Genomic DNA, 6,804 nt, shown 5'->3' with positions numbered 1-6,804 from the left:
TATTCTGTATGCTCACCCTGCGAAAATCCCTTCCTGGGATTGCAGTATTAATAAATAATAAATAATAAATAATAAATAATATAAATAAATAAAACCTAGTAAGAAATTGGTCGTGCTCGGGAATCGAACCCCGGTCTTCGGAGTGCGAGACGAGCGTGCTATCCACTCCGCCATGCCAGCTCGATGGTTTGGAATGAACAAATGCACGTCTAGTGAATACGGTGTCTTCGCTCACTGCCATCCTCCTCCCTTCCCTTCCGGCGAGGTTTAGGTGTCCACCGAGATATGAGAGAGAAATATATTTCCTTTCCTCAAAAACCAATTTACCGACGAGCGAGGCGTAGAACCGAATGGGCGATGGCGTTCTATGGACTCCCTGGCAGCGTTGCAAGACGCTCTCGCGTTCCACTCTTAGAGGTGAAGCTTCACATCTTAACCACACATCAGTGACCACACTTTAGGTCAAAAAAGTGCCCCCCCCCCCCCCCTGAATTTGGACGGGTGTCCACCGAGATATGTGAGACAGTTACTGCGTAATTTTCTTTCCTCAAATACAATTTTCATTTTCTTCATTAAGGGCCATCTTCGTCTTTCTTCTTTCACTCCCACTTCCTCCGTTCCTCTACGGTGCGGTTCAGGTGTCCACCGAGATGACAGAGATTTACTGCGCCATTTCCTTTCCTCAAAAACCGTTGCGTTGAAACGGCAAGGCATCGCGCCGAACGGGTGGTGGCGTTCCGTGGACTCCCTGGCAGCGCTACAACAGGCTGTCGCGTTCCACTCCTAAAGGCGAAGCTTAAGCTTAATTAGCAGTTAATTAGTATTCAGACATTAATCAGTAATTAACCATTAATGAGTGTTTTGTCATCACTTAGTAATTAGTACTCAATTACATGTGACGCCACCAGTGCCACAGAAGCACTGAAAGTGGTGCGGAAAACGCTTTCGCCTCTACGCACTTTAGACAGTCAAAGTGCCCCCTGAATGTTTACAGACTTTAAAAGTGCAATGCCTATTTTTGCCAGGTTTTGGCGTCCATCTTTGTGCGTTAGAAGCTGAGTGGTGGAATGTTCATGCACGTCGTCGCCGGGTTCAAAGCAGTGGTTGCCGGTATTAATCCCCGACTTTTGCCCGGTCGTACGGGTTATGTGGCGCCTCTTTTGCCGCATGTTGTCAGCCTGAGCTGCCTGCCGGGGTTCAACGTCAGCGCGGCTTGTTTTCGCGCCTAGTTCCGTAAGTGTTTTGTGGCGCCGCCGCTGCCTCGTTGAAACTCGCAGGCAGCCGGTGTGTGCAGCGTTCCAGTCTACGCCTCCTCCTGAGGACTTACTTGTATTAGCGGTGGTGGTGGTGTAAACGTTTTTATTGCGTAGCAATACTGCTGCGCTGGTTTCTGCTCTTGAGAGAGATGGAGAGAGAGAGAGAAAGAAAACTTTATTACAACAGGAATTCGGGGCACGCCCCAGGGTCCCCGCACGACACCCACTCCACTCAAGTGTTTATGTTCCTGAGGTCCATAACACTGGCAGCCCGACCCGTGGCGATGGTCTGCACGGCCGGGTCCTCCGAGCGCACCAATGTCTCCCAGTCCTCCCAGGTCTTCAGGTTCTCTAGCTCCCGCGGGGGAGGGTCCGCCAGGCAGAGGGAAAGGATGTGGACGGAAGAAGCGAAGGGTTCTGGGCATAGGGCGCATGCTGGAGTAGGGAAGTAGGGATGATAGTGGGCTAGGGTAAGGGGCGAGGCGAGAGTGTGTGTCTGTAATCTCCGCCAGAGTGTTGCGTGTCTGTTATCAAGGGAGGGGTGGGGCGGAGGGTAGAGCTGGCGTGAGGCTCTCTGTACCTGGGTCAGCTCACTGAATGAGTGCATGTGCTCCTTCGTGAATCCCGCATCCGAGGCCACCTGAGCCCGGTTTAAAGAACCTCGGGCTAAAAGGTTGGCGGCCTCGTTTCCGGAATTCCCGGAGTGCGCAGGCACCCATATCAGCTCCACTCGGCGGGGCGGGGGTGCATCGGGCGAGTCCAGTATGCCAAAAGCAGGGACAGGGATTCGACCTCGAGCAAAATTTAGAATCGCAGTTTTTGAATCACTGAAAATGTACCGGGCTTCCGTGCGGGTGATTGCGAGTGCAATGGCGGCTTCCTCTGCAGCCTCTGGGGAGGTGTCGGGAGGGAGAGGTAGTGTGATGAGGGCAGATAAAGAGCAGTCCACCACAGCTCCTGTCGCTTCATCACCCGTGCAGGCAGCGTCCACCCATACGGCGTCCGGCTCGGAGCCGTACGCTCGATGGAGTGCCTTCGCACAGGCTCTGCGGCGCTGCTCATGGTGGGACGGGTGCATGTTCCTGGGGAGCAGCCTGTTGAGGAGCTCCCGGTGAAGGGATCGTGGGATGGCGAGGAGGGTTGGGTCGTTGGCCGGTATTCTGATTCCGAGGGAGTCCAGGATATACCGACCTGTGGAGGTTTTTGTGAGCCTGATGTATTGGGCCTGTCGGTGGGCCTCCACCAGTTCCCCGATCGTGTTGTGGAGGCCCAAGCCTAGTAATCTGTCTGTGGGTGTGTTGAGAGGAAGATGAAGTGCTACATTGAATGTCTTGCGAATCAAAGCATCCAAAGCGTTTATGTCATGTTTGGATAGTTGTAAGTATGGGGTAGTGTACAGCACACGGCTGAGGACAAAGGCATGAATGAGGCGACATAGGTCACGCTCCTTCATGCCTCTATGATGTCCCGAAACCCTGCGGATGAGGTGCGATATCGCGCCTACAACCTGCTTGAGTTTCTTCAGAGTGGTGGTGTTTTTGCCATCGTTCAGGATGTGCAGGCCCAATACACAGAGGGTGCCAACCCCAGGTACCGGGTCACCATTCAGTTCAATTGCAATGGGGGAGCGGTGACAGCGGTGGTTCTTAGGAGGGATGAGGAGCAGTTCGGACTTCTCTGGGGAGCAAGACAGTCCGATGGTCCGTGCGTAATTTTGGGTGAGGGTGGCTGCTTCCTGTAAGGTGTTCTCTATGTCGCCGTCACTGCCGTGGGTTGTCCACAGGGTGATATCGTCGGCATAAAGAGTGTGCTTCAGGTGGGGAATAGTTGCCAATTTTCGGGTGAGGGGGATGAGGGTAATGTTAAAGAGAAAGGGGGAAAGGACGGATATTGCTCTTACTTCAAGTTAGTCGCACACACAGCGAGAACCCTTTCACGATTTTCACAAACGACGCTCCACAGGCGATCGACTCTGACATAGTATGTGAGACCCCTACCTCCATGCTCCAACGGCTTGGAGTCTCAATTGATGTCAGCAGTTCTCATCGCATGCTACCACAAGATAGGACGCTCGATGTCTCCCTGCGATTTCGTCAGGTCTACTAACCGTTACTCAGTATAACCGCCGGGCTTTCCCAGGTTTCGGGGCTTACTGGCCTCCCGAATGGGCTAATAACTCCATGACCTTTCGCGTTTTCGGGCCGAAGGGCGACTTCCCCAAAACCCAAGCTTAGTTCGCCCAGCCGCATGCCCCCGCGAGGCACCGAGCTCTTCGGAATCGGAAACCAACGCGTCCGCGGCTGGGTGGTACGCCCTCGTACCGACAGGGAACCGTGTGGCTTGAATTTTGACATTTGAAACGACCGCGTCTACCGGGGCGATCGCGGCGAACGGCAAAATGACTAAGACGACCGCGTCTACCTAGGCGAAAACACCAACGGCAAAACGACTAAGTCCCGACCGCGTCTACTGGGGTGACCACGTTCTAGCCACCAGTTCTGCTTTTTTAGCCGGATTCCACGTGCCCAGTCCATACCGAGAATTCTGACCTCCCCCGCACTAGGGCAACGGTCATCGTAGGCGCGACACGCTCACAATGTCGCGGAAGGACTGCTGTACCCTTTCCTGGGGATTCGCAACCCCTAGAGTGGGTTCCGGCGGCTCCACTCACCGCTGTGCTTTGCACCGAAACAAAGCCTAGCAGCCGAAACCACACCGGCCCGTATTCGGTGGCGGGGGGGGGGGGGGGGGGGGGGCCGCGTGCAGGCCGCACAGACGGATTCCGCCCCCCCCCCCCTTAGGCGTGTAACAGCAGTAGCACCTGATATCAACGTCGTCGCAGACCGTGTGGTGGACATTATGGGCTCGCTATTGCCTGTTGTGCCGGAGGCTCACCGCTCACTTGTGCGCCGCGTTCAGTGGGCACGTTTAGCGTCCACACCTCTCCGAGACCACGAACGCGACTTTGTCTGGAAACATGGCTGGGCAGTGCTCCCTACTTGTGATCGGTTAGAGCGGTGGGGTGTGTTACGCTCCAGTACCTGTACGAATTGCCCGCTCCCGGAATCTAATCGCCACGCTACAGTCACCTGCGTGGTAGCTCGTGTCTTTTGGCGCGCTGGGCATGCTGGATTCCGTGGGCAGGGCATTCCGTGCTTTGACTACCGCTGCCGCTTCCCCAGCGGCCATTTTGCTCGCCTGTTAATTGTTGCGGGTCTTTTTAGTTTATGGCGCAGTCGATGCGACGCAGTTGCTGGTGGCTTTCGACGCCACGCTGTGTGGCCAATTCTCGGCCGTCTCGTACGCGAGCTGATTAGTTTTTTGTCCGAGGAACTCTTGTTCATTGCGAAAGCAATGCTGGGCTCATGAACGCACTTTCCCGTAGCGGCGGCCGGTAGCCAATCGTGCCAACTATGGCCGCTCTTCCGCGCAGCGGCTTAACCTCCTCCCCTCCTGAACAACCGGCGCGCCGGGGGGGGGGGGGGGGGGGGGGCGCAACTGTGCATAGCAACCGTGACGTCACACAGCAGCGGTAAAACGAGCGCGCGCGCGTCAGCGGTGGCACTGCACCGCCGCTCCTACCAGTACCTCCTAGAAAGACTTTCTAGGAGGTATTGCTCCTACGCGAGACGTCTCCTGGCAGTGGAATGAGTGAGACGCATGGCTCCAAAGCGGCCCAGTGATTCCGCGCCAAGCGGTTCGGGAAAGCGGCAGCGGACGCCAGATTTCCCCAACAACAAACGCCAGAAGAACGAGGAGCGAATGCGCATGTGACGCCTGAACATGTAATTAGATGCGAAAGCAATGGTGCCAGAACGGACAAGGCTATCGCCAAGTACACTTTAGAATTTTCAAAATGTCATCGGTAATTTTTTGTCTATGTTCAATATGTTCATACCCCAAGGCGACGTCATGTATGAACAGTGTTGTATATATCTGTCTGTTTCTTCAAATAAACATCTTTTTCTGCACGTTTTTACGGTTTTGTTACTTGTTGTTGTATAAAAGTCGTTAGGCTAGAGTAGCGGTTCCTGTATATGTTAAATATGTTCATTCCCCAAGGGGACGCCGCGGTGGCTCAGCGGTTATGGTGCTCGGCTGCTGACCCGAAAGACGCGGGTTCGATCCCGGCCGCGGCGGCTGGAATTTCCTTGGGGGAGAAATTATAGAGGCCCGTGTACTGTGCGATGTCAGTGCACGTTAAAGAACCCCAGGTGGTCGAAATTTCCGGAGCCCCTCACTACGGCGTCTCTCATACCCTCAGTCGCTTTGGGACGTTAAACCCCATAAACCAAACCATCATGTATGAACAGTGTTTTATATACCTATCTGTTTGCTCAAATAAGCTTCCCTTTTTGTTGCTATTACGTTCTTCTATGCAACCACCTCAGTTACCGTGGCAACCACTTGGTTATAATTTCATTGCTATGGCCGCCGCATTGACTCAGTGATTGATTAAGGCACTCGTCTACTGAGCAGGATTACCCAGGTTCGAACCCGACCGCGGCAGCAGCGTTTTGATGGAGGCGAGGCCCAAAAAGCACCCACGTGCTTTGAGATATCAGTGGGCATTAAAGATCACCGAGTGGTCGAATTTATTCGGAGACCTTGACTAAGGCCTCTTTCTTCCTTCCTTTTCTCAGTTCCTCCTTTCGGCAAATTCTGAGGCTCGAAATGCAACTAGCAGAGCTAATGCTCTAAATCCGAGGACTGAAATGTTGGAATTACTTAGAATTACTCAGCTTGTATCTAATATTATAATAGCCCAAACGACTCTTCCACCTCAATCCATTAGTTAACCTTAATCCACATATCGCGACTAAGCCTTTTAACCCATGTTCTAGGGTGCGACTACATCCAAAATTTTGAGGCTCCTTTGGAATATGTGGAGAGGGGCGAATTTCCCAATGCCATCGCATTTTTTAAGACTATGGTGCAGGGAAAGACAAAAACTTCATTATTAGGCAGTCAGGGCTCCCTCCTGGGCCCGCGCACGACCCGACTGCACCCGAGTGTTTTTGTTCCTAGAAGATCCATAACACTGGCTGCCCAGCCGGTGGCGATGGTCTGCACGGCCGAGTCCTCCGAGCGCAGCAGGGTCTGGCAGTCCTCCCAGGTATTGAGGTTCTCTAGGCCCCGCGGGGGAGGGTCCGCCGGGCAGAGGGAAAGGATGTGGAGGGAAGAAGCGAAGGGTTCTGGGCATCAGAAGCAGGCAGGAGTGGGGAAGGAGGAATTATAGTGGGCTAGGGTAAGAGCTGTAGGGAGAGTGTGTGTATGTAGTCTGTGCCAGTGTGTTGCCTGTTTGTTACCTAGGGAGAGGTTAGGCTGGAGTAGAGCTGGCGCTAGGCTCTGCCTTCTTTCACTCCTATCGTCCTCCTTGCCCACATGGCGCGACTGAGATGTCCACAAAGTGATGTATTTACTGCTGCCCTGCAGCTTTCATTTTCTCATAAGCAATACTACTGTAGCCATCGCTGAACACTTCTAGAACTATCGAAACCCAAGCAACCACACATATCCGTCGTACGTCCGAGCTAGATCCTAACGT

The sequence above is a fragment of the Amblyomma mixtum genome, chromosome 7, assembly GCF_055824585.1.
Source record: "Amblyomma mixtum isolate Tamu chromosome 7, ASM5582458v1, whole genome shotgun sequence".
In the NCBI taxonomy this organism is placed as follows: domain Eukaryota; kingdom Metazoa; phylum Arthropoda; class Arachnida; order Ixodida; family Ixodidae; genus Amblyomma; species Amblyomma mixtum.
The sequence above is the reverse complement of the archived record's forward strand: the minus strand, read 5'-3'. Positions refer to the sequence as shown.